Raw genomic sequence first — 21872 nt, 5'->3', positions numbered from 1 at the left:
ATGCTCTATTGCTGTGAAGGAATGCCATAACCAAGTCAACTCCCATAAAGGTAAGCATTTGATTGAGGTTTAGCCCATGATCTTCATGGCAGGGAGCATGGCGGCACACAGGCAGATATGGTAGCTGAGAGGTCTACAAGTGGGTGGGGGTGGGGCAGCAGGAAGAGAGAGACTCTGGGCTTGGAGGCTTGGCATGGGCTTTTTTGAAACCTCAAAGCCCATCCCCAGTGGCACGCTTCCTCCAGCAAGGCCACACCTCCTAATCCTTTCAAATAGTGCCATTCCCTGGTGACCACGTCTTCAAATCTATGAGCCTATGGGGGTCATTCTCATTCAAGCCACCACCACAACAGAAATGAGAGAAGGACACACACCTGCATTTCTCACTGGATGTACTAATTAATAAAGATGAAAACAACTTACCAGAGTCACAGCTAAGGGTATTGCTGTAAAGAAGGCTGCGTCGAAGTAACGAGAAACCAAGTATTGGCATTTGTTTGTTACCAACATGTGAATCTACCTGAATGTGGTCTCTTGGGTTTCTTTCTCTTTGACTTACATATTCATGTGGATGGTCACAAACCAAAGATGATTTCTGCCAAGGACCAAGAACACATCCTGGGTATGGATCTAATCTGTGTGCAATTTTGTATTTAGATTTTGACATACTTTTGATACATGGCTTCACATTGTAGTTCTAGGCTGCCCTTCAACATATGACAATCCTAAATGCTGGGATTACAGGAATATGTCACCAGATCTAGCTCTCTTTGTTTTACATGGAAGTAACTAAATATTATTTAAGAAAACCAATAAGAGTAGACTCTGTCTAAACTAATATAGTCTATAAAGGAAAATCTTGAACTTTATTTTTAGATAAATTCAAATTAAATAAATGGGCCCTGAGTCTAGCCTGGGAAACTTCCCCCAAAACAATGGTAGTTGGGTGCTGAAATAAGCAAGTTATAAATTATTTTCTGCATGACCAAAATAAGTTTTTAACTCCTTTAGAAGTGATTCTAGCTCTTTACTCTTTATCTGGACATTAATATTTAGCTATCTTTTGACTCATGCTATTCATTTAATGAGTATGGTAGTTTGAATGTAATTGCCCCCCATAATCTCATAGGGAGTGACACTATTAGGAGGTGTGGCTTTGTTGGGGTGGGCCTGGCCTTGTTGGAGGAAGTGTGTCACTGTGGGGGCGGGTTTTGAGGTTTACAATGCTCAGGATACCACCCAGTGTCTCAGTTGACTTCCTGTGGCCTGCATATCAAGATGTAGCCAGCACCATGTCTGCCTGCACACCACCATGCTCCCCACCATGATAATGGACTAAACCTCTGAAACTGTAAGCAAGCCACCCCAATTAAATGTTTTCATTATAAAAGCTGCTGTGGTCATGGTGTCTCTTCACAGCAATAAAAACCATAACTGAGACAATGAGTTTAACTTATTTTTAAATTATTGTCTTTTAGCTAATTAAAAAAATAGCAGAAACTCTTTCCTAAAAGGAGCAGTCAAAAGTTTCCTCAAAAAATAAAAATTCCTGGTGATGGAAACCATCCTTCAGTCCAACCCACTCCTTAGACTTCTGGTAAACCTAATTGTCTCTTTGTCCAACAAGATAAAATGAATTGGTCCAGTAGGCAAGCAGATTTTCACATTATATAGATGGTTGTGGCAATCACCATTTTAGTTCATATTCCTCTTAAAACCACTGGGATGACAATATTAATCTATCCACAATGGCTTCTGAAGCAAAATAACACGGACACAGAGATAAGGCTACATGTCAGCCACGAAGTCAATAAACTCAGGAACTAAGGGCCAAGGCAGTCTGAACCCAGAGGCCCAGGCTTCTCCACAAATCACCATTCTTGGGAGCCCCACCCAAAGGCACTGCAAGACAAAGATTTAACATCTGGAAACAAGGTCATTGCCTCAGAACTCATCCATAGACTCATAAATCCCATCAGTAATTGCCTGTAATTATTTGCTACAAGGCCAATAATAATTTCTGAGAGGAAAATGTTAATTTCCAGAGCAAAGGTTGAAAACTCTATTGAGTTCCATGAAAACAGAGTTAGTGAGCTAAGATGGATTGATGAATGTTTCAGTTTTTTCTTCCCTAAAATATGATTTCAGCTTATTTGTGTTTTATTTCCTATTTTTGAGACAAGGGTTTTCAATGTAACCCTGGACGGCCTGGTATATAGCTGAGGCTGGCCTTAAATTCACGGCAAACCTCCTGCCTCAGCCTAAGTGTTAGAAGAACAGGCATGCCCCACTACACCCAGTTTAGAAAAGAGCTATTTTAATTCACACACAAATAGAAAATGGTGTATCATTAACACTCACAGGTAAGAGTTCTAAACTTCTTGATGCACAAAGAACATTAGCATTCTCCATTCAAAAGGAAGGCTTTTTATGAAATGTCAAGAGGTTTTCCCACTCACTTAAGAAAAATGTCTTCACCCCAAAATACAAGCAAGTGTTCATTTTCCACACTAATGGGAAACAAGAGTAGCCTGGTCTCCAGCCCCTGAAAAATCCCATTTGCTCGCTGTCTTTTTTTATCTTTTGTCACTTGCTAATGTGTAACCAAATGACCCAATTTGAGTCTCATCACCTGCCCTTTCTTGCTCACACCAATCTGTTACAAGCGCTAATGAATGGCGAGGTCCAGAAGCCCAAAGAGGCAAGAAAGCAGGGTACGCAGAGGATACAAAAGAGGTGAAGTCAGAGAGAGGGGGAGCTGCAGTTTGACTCCACACCTTCTCTCCCAAAGACTGAGAAGTCTGATCTCCAGTCTAGTTTTCACAGGGAATGCAATGTATGTTAGGAGAATAAATTTATGTGCGTGCTGGATTATTAAGAAACTCACTCACCTCTACCTAGCATTGAGTGAATAGCTATGTATGATCAGCCAGGAATGGACAGATATAAAAGGTGAAGGAAAAAGAGAGACCAGCCTCGGCTTTGGGAAGTGCATCACACAACCTAGAAAGCCTGGGCTTCTGGGTAAATGCATACACAGGCAGAGTCCTTGAGCATCTGTACTTAAACACACAATACCCAGACCCCCAAACAGCCCCTTTTTAAGCACTGGCCTCCTGCCTGCTTTTGAGGATGAGCTCTAAATTGTTTTATTTATAATCCCATCACCGAGAGTGAATCAACATGTCATCACATAAAAGTTCACACAAACATGTCCAGAGCTGCAAGGAGGAATTTTTGCTTACAAAAATCATTTGGGAAGCTGATGTCATCGAGATTGCATGGCTGTAACAGTGACAAGCTTCAGGATGGAGCAAAGAAGGGCCATGGGCGGTGGGGACCAAGTTCTAGACTGAGTCAGAACTGTCAAGTTCCAGACAGAAATCGATCCGGTAACAGCTGCATGGCATAAGCAGACCTCCCTAATCCTGGCTTTATCTTTAAAATGAGAGGTTATAACTGTGTTCCCTAAATGTCTTCTGGCACCACGTGTGTGTAACTGAGACTCTCTCCCATGGCTCAGACCAGCAGGAACAGCTGCGGCCAGCTAGAATTTAGCCAATGAGCCCCATGAGGGTACAGCCCATTTCTCAGAATTCTTTCCTAAGAGTAACAAAGTGCGAAAGAGAGGTCTGGGGGAGAGGGAAGCGCCACAGTTAAGTCTACTCATCACTCCTCAGACAGCGATGATGCCTCCCGTGCCAGCACAGGGGACTGTCAGGAACTATCCCATTACCAACTGCTAATAGGATGGACTCTCACCCAGGTCACTTTTATAACAGGAGGCAAGAGGAAAGGAAATTAAAACCAGAGGGAAGGATGAGCCGAGTCATGTGTCTAGCGACTTGTTCTAAAGGCTCGCAGAGAGTGGTTTAGACATTCCTGCTAAATGGGAGTGGCCAAGAAGAACTCCAAGCTCTATATTCTATAACATCTCTTCTTGCCTGTGGGGAATTTGAGAAGGCCATGGGACACTTGTCAGGGCAGGCTTACTATCAAACCTGTCAAAGAAAACTTTTTATCATTTAAGCTAGGTACATATAATCTAACTGAATGGAATCCCATTGAAATAAATTCAAAATTGACTGGCTGCCCCCACCCCCCATGCAGGATCCTACAGTCCAGTGGATCTGAAGCCTGGGGAACTGCGTATTGTCATGCAGTGAGGGTGGGTATGAGATAAAGCTGCAAGGCAATGCCATTGGGTCTGAACGGCTGAGGAGTGCTCTGGACTCACCAGCCCTGGGAAAGGATAGTCCTTTGGCAGCAAGAGCCAAGGAATGCCATGTGAGAAATGGCAGTTAATTGTTTGCCAGACTGCTAAGTACACAGAAGGAGAAAAAGAGAGCACTGGAAACATGAACCTGGAATAAGGCTGAGATGTTCTAGAGAGTATGTTATATGGCATCCTAAGTTAAAGAGACAGTAATCGCAAGTCCACACCTCAAACAGGCTGGAGGATTGCTGCCCTTCACAAGGTGTATCATGCACATCAATCCAACCTGTACTCACTACATCTTTAGTGTATGCAGTGTGTGGCTCCTTTGTCTCCAGGTGACACCATCTGCAAACATTTCCGGGTTAACCCGGAGTGCCTCACTGTATCTTCTGAGAACTGACCAGGACTGTTTTTGTTATTGTTGTTCCAAACAATTATTTCCCCTTTGGCTTTATTCTGGTAGAGACATTAGGAAAATCAGGGAGGAGTGACCTGGAATGTTTAGTCTTGGCTTCCACATCTAAAAGAGCCTTTTACACCTACCTATAGTTGTCACAGTGGCTGCTCTGGGATTATGTAAAGATGTGGCCTTGCCACAGTGAGATAGGTGTCCGGGGGTGAAGGAATCTCTGTTCATTTTGTACCGTACTTGATCTGTCCCCTTCTCCAGAATCCTGTGTGTGCATCAGGCCTCTTCCCAGCCAGTCTTGCTGACCTGGACCATGCTGTGGTCTCTGACTTATGTCATTGAAGATTTGATACCTCAGCTCTCTGTTCCTTCCAGTCCCCACCTCAGGCATTGTTGATAGTTCAGGAAGCTAAGACTATTTCAAACCTATAGAAACCTTCTCTCTCTCTCTCTCTCTCTCTTTTTTTTTGTTTGTTTGTTTCTTCGAGTCATCCTTTCTTCTAGTTTTCTTAACGTTTTTTCTCTTTGCAGGACCTAGAACAGTGCCTTGCACACAGTAAATAGTCAATCAATACGTGCTGAATGCATGAATGAATAAACGGAGTCAGCCACCCATTGAAACAAGCTGGAGACTTGACAATATTAACTGGGTGAAGTGGGGGGCGTGTCAAACAGGCTCTGCTGGTCACGGCCCATCAGACTGTTGACAGTGATTCCAATACTGTCCGACAACTAAGAGCAAGGGCCCCATGGACTACCCAGGGAGTCCGCAAACCTAATAAAACAAAGCTTTGGAGCCTGGGGAAGAAAGGTAGGCAGCAGGTAAAGAGGACTGACTACTCTGGAAACATCCATATTGCTGATCCCCAGCACTGACTTTCCCAGCCTAACGGATCTCTGTGTCTGAAGACCTCATTTCTAGACAGCATCCTCTGATGAGTTTGTCCACATAGTGGTATCAGGAGCAACATGAAGTCTCCTGGTGGAGGAACATAGATTCCCATCCTCCACTTCATCTGTTCTGTCTGACCTTGCTCCGAGAAAAAATCAGCAGTAACATTCTATGTCCTTATTTCTCTTATATGTGATATTCATAACAAACACTTTATTAGGTCGGAAATCCTCTGGTTGTCCCATCAGTTAGTTCTCCAAGTTACAAAAAGTTCCAAAGCCAAGAAACAAACCCAACCAGAAATCTTGGATTTCATTATCTTCCCCATCCCTAGTGTTTTCTTCAAATGCAGCTCACACTTGGGGCCCATTATTCATCTGTTAGCCACTGGGCTGGGCTGCCGGGAGTTAAGGCCACATGTTTTCTAAGCACCTGGAAACCATGGATGGCACACTTCCAGCCTTGTGCCAATTTCATTCCCAGAAACGTCTTGGAATGTGTTTCTGGGAACCCTTTAATATTCTTGCATCAGAGCAGGGTAAAAGGAGATATCTCAAAGGGCTCAGGAACTCTACAGTTCCTTTTCTCTGTGTTTTTATCAAAAGGATTTCGGAGAACCAACCCTAGAAAACTACACAAGGGCAGTTACTGGGTCTGTACTCTCCAGTGACTGTTGTTTGAGACTGTGACCTTGATTTCCCCACAAACCCCACTGCATGCATTGGGGGGGGGGCTTCCACGCCTGTGTGCACACATGCAGCCCCTCAAATAGTTCGCTGCCTCTCAAGCTACATCTAAGCTCAAGTTCTCCCACTAGAAGCCAACCAAAGTATTACAAGTTGAACAGACAGGTCAGGGCTGGGGGTGCAGGGTTCATCAATGCCTCACAGAGAGGAATGTGTGGGCCTTACTAAACTTTCCTTATTTTAGGGAAGCTTTCTGAGATTTGCTTTCTGGGCCACTATTTCTGAAATCCTATAATGCCACAAAAATAAGAGAACCACCCTGTGACAACTGAGAGAAATGTTTTTCTATAGTGCTCAGTAATAGTCACAGTTATAAACAAGGCCTTTTTACCAAATCCTGTCCCTTGATTTCTGCCCCCATATATTGTAATATCTTCCTTATGTTTTACTTATCTTTATAACTATCGACATATATACTCATCAAGACATATCATTACCTATAGAGCAACAAAGTCTATCATTGATCTAGATCTATGATTGTTCACTCTTGTGGTCAATAATAATAGCAAAAAAAAATGGGTGGGAAATTCTATATGCCTTGAAAAACATCCCCCATAGACTCAGGTGGAAGGGGACAGGTGACTTCTGCATCATAACTAGAAAGTTCCGTCTAACAGAAAAGATGTTTCCCGGGCTTCAAAGCCCAAACACAATGATCAGGCAACTCAAGAAAGGCTGTCAGATTATCCCAATAAAATAATAATAAATGCAAGGCAATGGTCAGATTTGAATTTCAGATTTAAAAAACAAATAATATATTAACAAATTGTCCCATGAGGCATAATTTAAAAGTTATTTGTAACTTAACTGAAACTGCAACTTGCATTTGATCAGGAAGCCCTAGATATGACACTTTTAAGGAAGGCGATAAAGACGGGTGGGTCCCACTGCAATTACATACTTGAGCTCTCAACAGTAGAAAATGTTAATGATCACAGGCTTACTCATTATTTTCTTCCCAAGAGGCCAGCTCCCACTTAAGTGATGAGAGCATACACCTGGACCAGGAGTGTGTCACATTAAATGAACATTTACCTGTTTATTGTAACTATCTGGGAGGTAGAGTGCTACACCTCATGACCCACCTAGCTTAAGTCACTGTATTAATTACCTTACTGTTGTTGTGGGGGGAAAAACACACCATGATCAAAAGCAATCTATGGAAGAAAGATTTTCTTTTCATCTATGGTTTCAGAGGTTTAAGAGTCCATGGTGACAGGGAGTCATGACAACAAGCACTGGGAATGGCAGTAAGAGTGGGAAACTGAGAGGACTCATCTTCTTCCACAACACAAAGCCCCCAGTGACAAACTTCTGCTAGCAAGGCTGAGCCACCTCCCCAAAGAGTGCCACCAACTGCACACCAAGTGCTCAAACCCAAGTGACTCTATGGGAGAAACTTTTCACTGAAACCACCATCACCAAAAAGAAGATTCTTCACCTGTTAGTGAAGTTCCACGAGGCACTCGGGTTTCAATATGCTCTCTCAGCTCCTCTCTACCTGCCAGTGTTATCCCTTGTAGCCCATCAGGAAGCTGTAGCCTGGCAGCTGGGGTTGGCACTCAACCGGTAGAGTGCTTGCCTGGCATACATGGGGTTTGATGCTCAGCACCGCACGGAATAAGTGTGGTGGCAACTGCCTGCAGTGCCAACCCTGGGAAGGTGGAGGCACGAGAATCAGACATTCAAGGTCATGATTGACTCTATATAGCAAGTTCAAAGCTGCCCTGGACTATGTGAGTGTGACCTTTACAGAAAGAAGGGGAAGAAGAGAGGAGAGAGAAAGGAGAGGAGACAGACAGACAGACTTTGACTTCAAGATTCATCTTCCATAGAGAAGGATTGACTTATAAGTTGTCACCGACCTGACGTTCTACACATAGTATCACTTGTGTCCAAGGGACCCTTAGAGTGCAGGAGGCTGGGCAACCACCTCTCAAAATATCCTAATAAGTTTGCTTCCCTAGTGAGAGTCACATCACTGAAAAGGTAGTGACAGTCGTTTTTTCAAAACAGAAGAAAATACTTCCTGATCTACAATTGTCAACCAAAGAAAAAGGAAACCTGAAAAGCAACCTTAAGATGCCCATATAATGTCTTCTTCCTTCAGATAGTCTCTCTTTAACACACGGAAGACATAAAATGCTAATCAAAGCATATTTAATTCCCACTTGCTCTCTTTATAGTGTTGGGAAGTGTAGAATGATTCCTGATGTCTTTTCAAATACTTTGACAGTTCTAATAATTCCTTAACTCGTTAAAAATGTTAAAGTGGAAAAAAAAGCTGTTGTTCACTTCCTTAGTGCTAGATCCTATCTTGGTAAATATAAATGTCTACAGAACAAGCTGTCATTTTATTTTGCAGTTATAAACCACCAGCCACAACCACCGTGTTAAACATTTATCAGGAACACTAATTATACATGCCTACCATGTGGCTCCAACCATTGTCGTGCTTATTAAATTTACATTTCATTTTCGGGGACAATATTCAACCACAGAGAGAAAAAATTTAATAGTAAACAGGACCAAATCAGCGTTAGGCTTATAAATTAGTCTCTGACAAGACACATGATTTTCAACAGCGACAACGTGTTTTCTTCAATTCTGTCATTACTAAAACGGCCTAATGTGGGTTTCGTTTTTGCATCAGTAAGAGTAGCGTTAAAATAGCATCCAACTGCCTTTGAGATCTGAAGAGCATCAGGATGAGGCTCTAGAGAAATCTGGCAAGGTAATTCCTAACCTTTAAGCTTTGGGGGAAAAAAAAGAAAAGAAAGAAAAGAGAAAACAAGAAAGGCCATCTTCAATCAAAAGTAAACAAGAGACAATAATAAGGACCAAGAGAAAACAATCTAAATATGAGTATAGGAGACAAGTCTCCAGCGTGGAGCTAAAGCTGAACTCCAAACAGAGGTCAGAGTTCTTCACGTGGCCCATGGACCAATTAAACAGAAGAGTGGTCTGGGCAGGTACAGCTAGTTCACGCACTGTAGCCATCATGTTAATTTCTTAGCAACCACAATCAAGCATTCCGACATTCCACTTCGTTTTTGTTGAGCTGCAAATGCCTGAACTCCAACAATTAGCCGGACACGCTATCTATCCTCCCCCCGCCCCGGGTGAATGGGGATTGACTGTGCTTCTGTCTATTAAGTAGGATGGAGTGGGCAGGAGTAGGTCATCGACTCGGCCCTGACTCGGCTCTCCCAGCTGGAGAACCTGGAGAAAGTCACTTCACCTCTCGGGATTTCGTTTTCTTCATCCAGAAAAATGAAAGAGAAAAATCGTGTCTGAGGTCTCTCTTTAGGTTAAAATGCTGAGACTCTGAGGTCTCATCTCTACAGAAGCAAAAAGGTTAAAGTAGAGCGTGGCTAGCCTCTCCTCTAGATTAAAAACACTATGGTTTTATGATTTTATAAACATGGACAGAGGAGTGGACCAAATGAACACTGACTCCAACCCGATTTCAAATTCTCAGATTGAGCTCACATGCAAAGAAATGAATAAGGCTGCTATCAGCAAGCGTCGTTAGGATAACATTTACTAGCTCCTTCTGATAGGAGAAGAGAAAACATCCCACTACTTAATGGAAAATTGTTTAAACACACTTTTAGTAAGAATCATAAAAATAGCCATGTCTTGTAAAACTGAAAGCAGCAGCCCCAGGACATAGTCAAAGATTAAAGCATTGTCACAACCGAAAAATAAAGACACTGCAATAATCTAAAAGACCAAGGAGATCTGATCAGTGGCAGACGGCACCCTGTCGGTTTCCCCACAGAGAATTCTGCTGGTTTAAGGTTTCAGCTTCATTTTCTAGATTTTTGAATCCCTGGTCCTCTCGTTCTGGTCCTGTGACCTGTGACCCTCTTTGAAACTCAGTTGCTCCATCCATAAATGAGAACAGTCATAGCACTGGTGAGTAGGGCTGGCATAAAAATTAAACAAGTTCATCTCTGTATATTTATCAACAAGGTGCCCAGTACACTGTACTCAAAACTCCCCAGCCGGGCAGTAGTGGCACATGTCTTTAATCCCAGCACTCGGGAGGCAGAGCCAGGCAGATCTCTGTAGTTCGAGGCCAGCCTGGGCTACAGAGTGAGTTCCAGGAAAGGTACAAAGCTACACAGAGACACCCTGTCTCAAAAAACAAAAACAAAACAAAACAAAAAACAAAACAAAACTCCCCAAGCATATAAGCTGTTGGTATTATTATTTACCTCTTTGAGTCTTAATAATTACAGTAATTCTTTGGGTGAAACAATTTGGCTCTAAGTATTTGCATTTCCACGGTACAGGATGGCGAGGACACGCTGCCTATGCAAGCCAAGCTCAGTATCTGCTCATAGCCTTGCCCAGCTCCTGCACATGGCTGCATCCTCATTCTTCAAGACCCACCCCCCTCAGTGAGTGTCCCTTGCTCAGTCAAACCCTCTGTGGCCTTGGCCTCCGGGAACTAGGACTGACTACTTTGTTAAATGCTCTCCATGGCACCTCTAGTGGTTTCCTCCTGAATAGGCTTCTTAGTCCACTGTCATTTCTTCCCAGACTCTTATTTGCCTCACTGATGGCAAACTCCTTGAGAACAATGTGTCAGGTCTCTATACCTGCCACAGGACCCAGGACTTGATCAAAACCTAATGAAGTTTGTTGAGTGAATACATCTATGTGTTACTGGACAAAATCTATGAAATTACTGTAATCTATAATACAAACAGGTAGAAGAGACCGATTTCTTTGCAGCCAAATTGAAGAAACTCCACGGATATGACAATAAAGGCAACTAAGAGGCCAAATATGTATACAACAGATAGTGTGGAACACACTAGATAGAGGAAGCACTTGAGCTGAGCTTTGACTTCCCAGTACTATTATCCCAGCAAAGAAGAGGCAAGGTGTGCATGACTCTGGACAAGAGTGTCTTGGAGTGATCACGGGAGACTGGTTGGAATGAAATGACAAGGGTGTGAATGTCATCCCACTTAGAATGCACAGCCTATGACCACTGGGAAAGCACTCAGGTACTTAAGCCGGGGAAGGACCAATCAGATAGGCAAACTTAGAATTAGGTATTCTGGCAGCAAGCTGAAGGATTATTCAATAAATCCTCAAGTGGAAAGACCAGAATCTCCAACAGCAATAAAGAAGGACCAGCCATAAACAACAACAACAACAAAAAAAGCCAACAGTGATGACACAAGAGGCGTACGGGAAGAACCGTCATGTCTGTGTTAAAGGCAAACCATAAACTGACTGGCACTACCCTTATGTCCGTCACAGCTGGTCAATATAAAAATCTCAAGAAATTGGAGTTTCCACAAGTCCCTGGGTCCCTGGATAATCTTCCAGCCACTTCCTAATGTCAAACATACACATTGTAGAATAAGGTTGAATTTGATAAATTGGGTGGGGGAGCTAGTTTGATTTCATAAATTAAGATTCCTACACATCAGAAATGAAAACCAAGGGAGTCCTAGGCTGGAGAGCAGGCACTAGCCCTTATTGTCTGAGCTCTAGATCCTGATAATCAAGAAGTGTGGTCATTGACCCCTGTGAGACCTCTGAGGTACAAGTAGAACCAAACAGTAGGACGTGCCCATAGGCACGATAGTGGCACAAATGTTATGGGGACAACCAACTGCCTTTTGGTTGTATTTGAGACCCATTCCGCAGGAGGAAACACATGCCTGGTGCTGGACATCTGGCCAAGAACCCATAGTCAGGGACCTCATTGGCCCAAGGGGTGAAACTACTGCTATTATTCTGCAATATGGAGTTAGTAGTAAACTGCCCTCTAAATTCATATCTCTCTACCCATAGATAAGCAGCTCTCGGAACTCATCAGAGACATTTCTTTGTGCAGTGGATAACACTTAGCACAGAAACACATCCCTGGCCAAAGTACAGAGAGTTTGAGTCTATGAAGTGCTTGGCAAATGGGTCCCTCTCTCCAAGGCTCAGGGACCATCACAGAAGGGGGCCAGATTTTAAGAGCCAGAGGTCTGGGAGGACCAGACCAACATGTATCTTCTGGACACAACAGGACTACTGCACTCATGAACTCAAACAGTTGTGATTACCCATACATGGGGTCAAGACAGTCAACATTCCAACAGGGAGGAAGAAGGGGCTCACAGGACCCCCACTGCTGGCTATTAATAGCGGGTGGTTTCTGGGAGAGGAAGAGTCAGTTTTCTTTAGGTGTGGGGGCTCCTGGTAGGTAGGCCAACCACATTCCTGTAGACAGACCCACACCCATGAGTATATATATGGGCAGTACAAATTGGAGTTGGTGGACTATTTAAGAAAAAAAAAAGGATATAAAGTTGGATGAAGTTACAGAAGGTAGATCTGAGAGGAGTTAGGAGGAAAGGTGTGAGGTAAGTATGATCAAAATACATTATAGGAATTTCTCAAAAAAAAAGAATTAAAATCTATTTAAAGGAATACTGCTCAGTGAAAAAGAAACAGAGGCATTGGAGAAGACAGCCAAGGAGATGCATGTTTCCATATTTCTAAGAATTCAAACTCTGGAGTCTAACACAGTGGTTGAGAAGGGAGCCGGTTGGAAGACTGACTGATCCAGAAAGAAGCTTTAGGAGGGAAAGTGGAAAGCTGATGCATCACGATACAGGCCCTCAGTGGCCTTTCTGCTTTTGATAAATCAGTCATTTAAAACAAAAACCAGAAGGATAGAAACAACAAGAATACCATGCATTCTAAACACATTGCTAATTTTTCCAAATATTTCATGACAGCAGGCCAAAAGTGAGTCCTCCTGTGTGCGAAAGACTTCTACGTGTGGGTATAGCACAACATTTAGGAAGGAGACCAGGAAGGGCCACTATCAGGTGCCTGGGGAGGATGGAGTGTAGGTAAAGGGACTCACAAAAGAGGGTACAAAGCTAGTTAGTTGTTCTTTCTAGTTCAACTTAACCAGGGTTTCTTTTTTTCCTTTGTTGTGGACAAGTACATTGAAATGGAATCGATAGTGAAAGTATGAAACCCTAAGGAAGCTCCAAGGCTTCCGAATGGCCATCCCATCTGTACAGAAGTTGACTTCAATGGCTAGAGTTTGGGAGTGGGTTACGTGGCTGTTTGGGAGGCTACCTTATTCCAGCTGTGTGATCCGGGTTCTAGAGGTTTTTATATTCACCACGAAAAACCTGATACTGTAGTAACTCTCTGAAAGGCCTAAATGGAAGGGGACGCTACTGGGAATGGCGGTGGGGTGGGGGGATGCAAGGACTTACATCACATTAAACTATCTAAGCACCGAGCAAAATCCAGACCATGCAAGGTAATTAGTGTATGTGTTGGTTTGTACCCATATGTTTAGGTTATTTTCTAATTTCATCTGTGGCAAAAGTCCACATTTCCCATTCTTCTTCGTTGGGTCGACATCAATGGCAATTGCTCCGCTTCCGTTTCATTTTTGCAAAGAAGAGAAACCAAAAGTCCTGCTGCAGTCATTCTTGTCCTCGGCGCTGTCTTTACCCTGCCTCGGGCACCCACACCTCAGGAGAGGATCCTTGGGGAATCAGTCAAAAGTTCAGTCTGGAGTTTCAAACATCACAAAACCTTGGAGCCCACCAGGAACATTCCACCACCTTCATGTCTCCTCCATATGTAAAACCACGCTAGAAAGCCTGCATGTGTGAAGGGGTCTGAAGGAGGGGGGCAGTAATAGAGACACTACAGGAAGCTGCAAAGCAACGCTGTGGAGCTGTGGGTTGTTTTCTTTAATTGCCTACCTCAGCTTTCACCTCAGAGCAAGGATCAGAACCTCTGAGATAAGACCCAAGTCTGAGTCATTTCTTAACCACGTTCATGGTTCGGCAACGGTCCTCCTCCGTTCTCTGAGGCCACCAGCAGCGGAAAGCCACCTCTGGAGATGCTTCGACATGTTCCTTTGCCCCAAGTCACAGAAGAATGTCCTCCCTGCCTTGCACGTGACCGCCTCTCCCACAGGTGGCTCGCCCTAGCCTCGCCCTTCCCTGTCGAGGATTGCCTCACAAGCCCAGATTTAATGCCTTATCCTCCTTCTTATCGACTGACTGGTTCTCACTTATTTGGAGGCTGTTGCCTGTTTTGTCCTTTGCCAGCACAGTACCTGGCATATCCTGGGCATTTCAAGAAATATTAGCTTCCTGCTTCCTTCTGGTTGGAAAACTTCAACCTCTCATCACAATGGGGTATTAAAGCTGGTTCCTTGTAGGCAAATTAAACAGAAGGAAGCTACAAGCACTGTGGGCGCAAACAGAGCCCCTCTCCTCGTGATGACAGATAGCTCTCAACTTCCTTTTAAAGAAGGAATAAATAGTTCTGGGATGGGTGATTCCAGGGTTCCGGAGGTCCATGGACTCAAGGACAGCCTTGGTTATAGAGTGAGAGCTTGTCACAGAAAAATGGGGGTGCGGGGGGAGAAAGAGTGGGAAAGCAAGTGAGGAGAAATAAATGAAAGGCTGGTGCAAAAACCACTGGCCTGTTACAAGCTCATGTCTTGAGCCCTAGATATCTATGAACTTAATCCTCACAACATCCAAAACATGTAGTTCCTATTTTGATTGGCATCTTATACATGACCATACGTTGGCACACAATTAAGTGACTTGCCAAAAAGATCCCAGCTAGACAAGAGTCAAGGCAGAATCAAGACACAGGCTGCCTGGCTCCCAAACACATGTTTTCATTATGCCCTTAATTATTCCCGGTAGTTATGTTCTATGAAGTCACTGTGAATGCAGAGTTAATGGGTACTAAACCCTTGCTCTCCGAGAGGAAAACAGGGTGGGTCCCGGGAAGGTTCTGGTCACAGTTTACAAACTGATCAATACAAAACCTTACTTTTTGTGTGTTTCTGTTTAAAACACTTCATTTAATATAAACTGTTGATTCATTAACATTGAACTCGGTCAACCGCATTGCAAGTTATACCTAAACATAGCTTATCCCTGGCAGCTTTTTGCACTGAGAAACACTAGATAGCACTTCAGCACTGTGCCTGGGGGTATCACACACAGTAAAATCACAAACAAAAGGGATAAAAATGCCAGCACTCTGCCACTAATAGACCCCTAAAAGGACACACTTATAATATGAAGCAAGAAGGAAGTCTGTCATGTTCAGCCTTAGAAAACAGGATGCACGTTAGATGACTTCACATTTTTTGTCACTCCATACATGTCAGCAAGACACTAAGAAAGCATCCTCTCTGTTGACTTGGGGGCTTCAGTTCCATTTCAGTACATGATCGAGTTCTCAAAGTGTTGATCCTGTGCCAGATGAGGGCTGACTGTGTGTGGAATACCCTCTAGACCCTTCTTTGTGTATTCATTATCTAGGGAGGGAGAGACCCGCACACTCTCCTCATTCTTCCAAAGGCATCAACACAGCCAGCCCTTCCTGCATGGCCTTTCCCAGAATGCTGTCAAAGCTGAGACTTCCCACCTACCACCATCCATTCCCCAACCAACAGATCCTCAGCACACACATGTCCACAGCTTCACTGGGGGTTGAGGGGAACAGACTTGAATTAGACGTGGTGTCTGTTTGGACCTGTCAGTGCCCAAATATCCTGCCTATAGGAACCAAAGAGACTTCCCAAGGCCCCACAATCCCTTCCCTATAACTGAAGAAAATACCTTCTGAATGGAAGTAACTTGCATCTTGTAGTCAAACTGGGGAAATGCATCCTCCACTGCAAACTGTTTGAAATATCCTGGCAGAGATACTCTAAAGTCTACCCCCAAAACAAAAATCTGTCTCCACAGAAGATCTTTAAAATCAATTACATTTCTGACAACAAAGCATTGTGAAAGTTTCACAGTGTCTCCACCAAGCACCATTTAAAATGCTTTCATGATATAAGTAAAAGGAATCATAGGTAGACTCAAACTGTTTTTTTAAAATGAGTGCTTTTGTTGATGGTGTAGGAAATTAGCATAAACGCCTTACGCAAATGGACATGGTTCTAGAACTCCACAGAAAAACAGCTGAAACAGCACTTTTCGTTGTCTGTGTGCCGGACACATTGCCCCTCCCGCAGCAAAAAAGGAAAAAGACTGAATTTAAAATGTCAGTCAGGAAGATTTCCCACCTGTCATAGGCAGTGCCATATATGAATTGCTGAGAACATGAAAGCATATTTTATTGTAAAGTATGGCCCCCACGTTCTTCACAGTTTAGAACAGGGAAGCCGAAAGGAGGAATAAATAAACTATCCATGGCATTCTACTAACTGGAAATTGCTTCCTTATTTCCTTTCAAGTTTCTATCTATAAAGCTGAGGCGGGGGATCCTTTTCGGAATTCTCAGTCTAATTAATGGCCTTCTGAGTTATGAAAGCAGCACCTCGAACTACCGGCTTTCCTGTGGTAGAGAGGAAGTCTCAGGGCCTGTTCCAACTGTCGTTAAAATAATAGATGAACTAGGTCTCTAAAGAAATAAGCCAGAAAAGGTAGAGGAGAAATCTGAGCATAAACAGATGGAACTAGAACAGAAAAGAAAAAAGAAAGAAAGAAAAGAAAGTTTGATGGAATGAAAAGTCAGAAAAAGTTTAAGGAGAGTGTAAAGCTTTCATTTATTTGAGGACGAAACAAAGGAAACAAGAAAACGTGAGAATGAATTGGGGGGCGGGGGGAGACCATGAGAAAAGAAGTGGGCCGTACGCAGATGGCCATTTCTAACCTAATAACTAAGGTTAGCAGCTGTGAGAAACTAAGAGATAATTTTGCTTTTGCGGTCTCAAAAGAAACATATACATATAAGACCTGTAAGATTCAAAGACCAACAAGTTGCCTGCTGACTAGGGCAGGACACCCCCAGTCCACTCCTGGGACCCCTAAACAGACTGGTGTTTGGGAAGCAGGGAATGAGCTGAAGCCGCAGAACATGGGGCTGGAATGGAAGCTGAGAAAGAGCTCAGGGCAGATCGCTATGCAACTTCCAGACTGGAGGAAAGAACCGCAGAGGGCCCTCTCCGCTCTCCTGATCGACAATGAGTCCTCGACTTTTAAGGACTGGCTTTAATGCACCTCTTTCTGAACAGTCCTTGACAAACTTTATTAACACAAAGTGAGCTTTCACGGTGTTTCCATGGGTAATGCACCGCAACTCCCAAAACCAGAAAATTACAGGGAAAAAGATGACTGGGACCAGTAGGAAAAGGTTTGAAGAACAAACACATAACAGCATTTGTCCCTTTAAAAAATTCAAAGGATGGGGAAATCCATATTTGTTTGTGGTTTGAGGAAGTTTGACATTTCTATGCAGCAGTTATAAGTGCTTAGTAGGATTACAATATCAACTTGGTTGATAATATCATTGGAATTTTCTGATTCTTTAATTATAGCCAAATAATCAAAATTAATCAAATGTATTAGAAGACTTCGGTGTCTGTATAGGATAAACATCCCCATGCTACCCAGTATCCAGAAAACACTACCTACCCCCACAGAGTCCAGTACTGCTCCTATTATCACCATCATCATCATCATCCATCACCATCATTACCATCACCACCGGTACCATAATCACCACCATCTTCCACACTTCCATCACAGGTCACCACCGCATCACCATATTGATTATAAATGGTAGCCATAACCTTATTTTTTAGACCAACTTACTTGAAATCACCACTTTATTAAACTACATAAAATTCTGTTAATTGGGACCCAAACAGTTATCTTTCTAACCATCACATTTTAATGAAATATAGATAAGTCAACATCATTTTTAACACTTTGGATTAAGGCAAATGTATTCCTGGAATTCCTAATAATATTCTCCAGGCACAGAACACAGCAATTATGCTTTTTACTTCTCAATCCTGAGACCAACCATACAGGTGCCCCCCCCCCTTAACCTCCAGATTGCTTGAGCACTCAAGAGTAAGATGGCAGGTTGAAGAGGGAACTCTTCAAAACAAAATCATCCATCAGCTCACTGCAAGAGCTGAACCCACAAAATAAAACTCCTTAGGAACTTGGATGAACTGCCGCCGCCAGCTCTTGGTGAAATTCCACATGCTTTCACTCGGTTCGGGGTGTGCGCAAACTGCCGTACTCTTTGGATGGATCTAGAATCTCTCTGGGAGTGTGTATTTTGATTCTAAACATGTATAACCATTCCACATTTCCCCTTCCTGAATAAGTGAACTGACACTCAACATTAAAATGAAAAACTGATTTGCTTCTTTCTCGACATCCGTCCACAGTCTCCTGCGGCAGAAGGAGGGGGGCACACTATACACTGCTCTCTCAACCTGGACTTTCCCAAATCACACTAAAAGAATTGCTGCCAGCACGGGGAAGACAGAGGAGGATTCATCTTGTGTACTGTGTGGAGTTGGTAAAAACATGATTCAAATCTGTGAAGTTCCTGATACGAAACTTTCCACATACCACTTGGATGTTCTACAAAGGTACCCATAACCCACATGTTCCTTATGATGAGCAGAGCGCAAACAAATGTCATGTAGTAATAAAGATTTCATTTAGATTTGGGCTTGCAGGAAAAAAAAGATTTCATGTTGCCGTCACTCCCCATTTGTAACGATACTCCTAGCCGCTCAGATCTATCCTTTCCTCTTGCTCTAGTGCACATAAACATACTGACAGATAGTCAGATGTGGGTAAAGTAATAAAAAAAATGCCTAATGCTGTGTAGACATCACACTGCCTTCACATGCACAGTCTCATGCGGAAAAGCACTATGTTCTCGTCATCCTGGAAAGGCTGGCATCCTTCACCATTCTCCCTGCTGTCCACTACCCTGCCTTCTATGTTTTTCAAGTATAAGAAATCAAATGTGCTCAACCTGAATTTTCTCAAATTATGAACTTGGGAGCATATATTTATGAATATATATTCGTAAAAGGTAAATAACAAAAAACTGTGGAGTTGGAGCCAAGTCAATGGAAACAGAAGTTTGGACTAAGTGGCAGTTACCCCTAAGAGCTCTCTTCAAGGCGGGTACAAGCCGCATGGGGCCGGTGAGAGAGAAAATGGGTTCAGAGGTACGATGCCATCTAGACCCAAGCGTACACTCCTTCCAGAGTGTGCAGCGCTATTCTTAGACCGATTTGACATGTCAAGTAGTCGGCGACAATTTAAATGATTAAAACATGTAGGAGCCGAAAGAAAAAGAGTGGCCAGCTCCTTCAAGTACATGGGAGGAATCATCGGAAACTGGAATATTAGTCCCGCAACTCTCTCCCTGGTCCTTCTCGAAGTTGAGAAGTAGTCTTCATTCATCACTATAGACAAACTAGTTCACCAGACTCTACAGACATCAGTATCCAAATTATCACGGCATTGGCTGATGTGGAAGGAAGTTTTGTTTTGTTTTAGTAGAAAAGTGGTTTAGAAATACTGACTAATTAAACTAAAATTAAAATGTTCAGGCAGCACTAAACACCTATGTTAAATTTTTGGCCAAGATAATCGTTTCATCTTTCACTTTCTTTAAAATTCTCAAAGTTAGCTAAAACCTAAAGAAGAATTCTGGACAAAATGACTCCATGAAATTTTCAGTAAGTAGCAGCCTATGAAACCACAGCTTGTCTATTATGAACATGTCTCGGTAACAAGTTAGCTTGGCCGGGGACAGCATTTCTTGCTTTATTACAAGCCCCAAGCAATTCTACCTGCTATTTCTCTTTGTAACCAAATATGGCTGCACAGTATGGCCAATGGAAAAGGTAGCGACAGCATGCAGATGCTGAATAATTCAAACTTCACCCAAACTTCCTGAACATCCCTGTGGTCCACTGGGACATGCAGATGCAGAACTCACAAAGCGGCCCTGTTCCACCACCAGAAATAATAAATCTTAGCCTAACTGGCCCACAGACACCAAGGCAATGCATATAGAAAAAATAAAATATAGATGGACAACTAGGGTTTTTTTTGGGGGGGTGTATAAACAAAACTACAGCCACTTGCCTAAATGGTTTATTTTCTCCTGAACACATTTTAAGGCCTGTATCTCCCAAACTTCTTTAACCTCAACCCACAGTAAGAAGTGTTTCACTAGTCTAGGATCCATAGGCAAAGAAAGTGAAGCCCGTCCTAACTGCGTTGTCCTGCGCTCTAAGACACTAAGATCTTTCAGGTTTTGTTCCATTTTCAAAACTTAGACCTGGTAAACTGACTTCATCGTGCACCGAATCATGAGAGGCAATTTGTAAAAACTCAGCGTTCAGCCCCCAAACTATTGAGAAAAACTACTTAGAAAAAGTAAAGAGTTTTTTTAAAGGCTCTGTTCAACTGTTTTCTTTCTTCTTTTTTTTTAATCCAGAATTATTCAAAAAAGAAAATCTCAGAAAGAAAAAAAATATCATAAAGCACCCATTTGAAACACTTGCATAGACTTTTCCCTAATTAATAAGAGGCACAATTCAAACAAAACAGCAAAGGTGGTATAGAAAATAAGCCAAATAAGAAAATCATCCTAAAACTAAATTTCCACCCAGAATTCCACCTATGTGCAATATATTTTTAGCTTTACTTTTAAGAATCCCTCTTCATTTTGTGTTTTTTTTTAAGTATCAGAATATAATTTGGAGTAGAAGTTTAAGATGGGATATTATATGGTAAGATTCTTTGCCCCAAAGATGATGGGCAGTGTTGAATAAAATGTGATCCTTCTTTATTTTCCCATGCTCACTTTGCAATTATTAGCAAGGCAGTAAATAACCCGCCAAGGAGCAGCCTCATTAGTCCCCATTGAAATTCAGTGGCATTAATTTGCAATAAAAGAACTGAAAATTAAATGGAAAAGAAAATACTTTTGGGACTCCACCACAAGGTTAGAGGATTCACATTCTACCAATACGGTCCTTAACATCAAGGAATTTTAAAAGTATGAATTAGACTTAATCGATGTATTTTGTTCCTCAGGCTTGGAGGGAAAAAAAAAGTCGAGAGAATGAATTCTTTTTCACTTCCATCTTAACCCTGAATTAAAGCACATTAGATGAATTTGAACCCAGCAATTTTTTTAAGTTTTGTTCGCTGTTTATCCTGAATGTAAAAACTGGGCCTGGACCCACTTCAGTATCTGATGCCTTGGTTCCCTGAGTGAGTGGGCTGAAGGTGAGCTTGGATACACCGAGAAATCACCTTTCAATATCCTCTGGGGCCAATCTGCACCTTAGTCCTGTTTCTTCTGCTATAAATACATCTGGAAACAGAACACTGAGCAAAAAAATGGTCCACGGCTTGTAATGCAGAAGGTCTGGGCAGAGGCAGGAGCCAACTGCCCGGAGCCAGCCTACAGTGGCTTTGATTCGGCAGCGTGTGGGCACCTGAAGACTCCATACCTGGCCCATGTGTTATTAGGCAACTCTTCAGGTAGGTGTTTACCAAAACCACCCACCTAAGCCTTCTGCAGGCCCACGGGGGCAAGGCAGAAATGAGAGGAAAGGGACATGAAAATAAATAATAATAATAATAATAATAATCTCTTAGGAGAAACTAAAACTGAGGACACAAAACAATAGTCACTTGGGTCACAGAGAGTCTCTGTGTCCTGGATTCCCCTGTGTCCCGGACTGCCCTGGCTTCTTGCACAGTGCCTGCTTGAGGGGCAAGACGG

General features: G+C 42.8%; 1 protein-coding gene across 2 annotated transcripts in view; it reads right to left on the bottom strand.

Moving 5' to 3' along the window:
- Esr1 (estrogen receptor 1) overlaps positions 1–21872 on the bottom strand; it is a 372005-nt gene that overhangs the window by 240336 nt on the left and 109797 nt on the right. The window lies entirely within an intron of this gene.

This window comes from Peromyscus maniculatus, chromosome 16 (assembly GCF_049852395.1).
Source record: "Peromyscus maniculatus bairdii isolate BWxNUB_F1_BW_parent chromosome 16, HU_Pman_BW_mat_3.1, whole genome shotgun sequence".
Lineage (NCBI taxonomy): Eukaryota > Metazoa > Chordata > Mammalia > Rodentia > Cricetidae > Peromyscus > Peromyscus maniculatus.
This window is presented reverse-complemented; position numbering and strand designations above follow the sequence as displayed.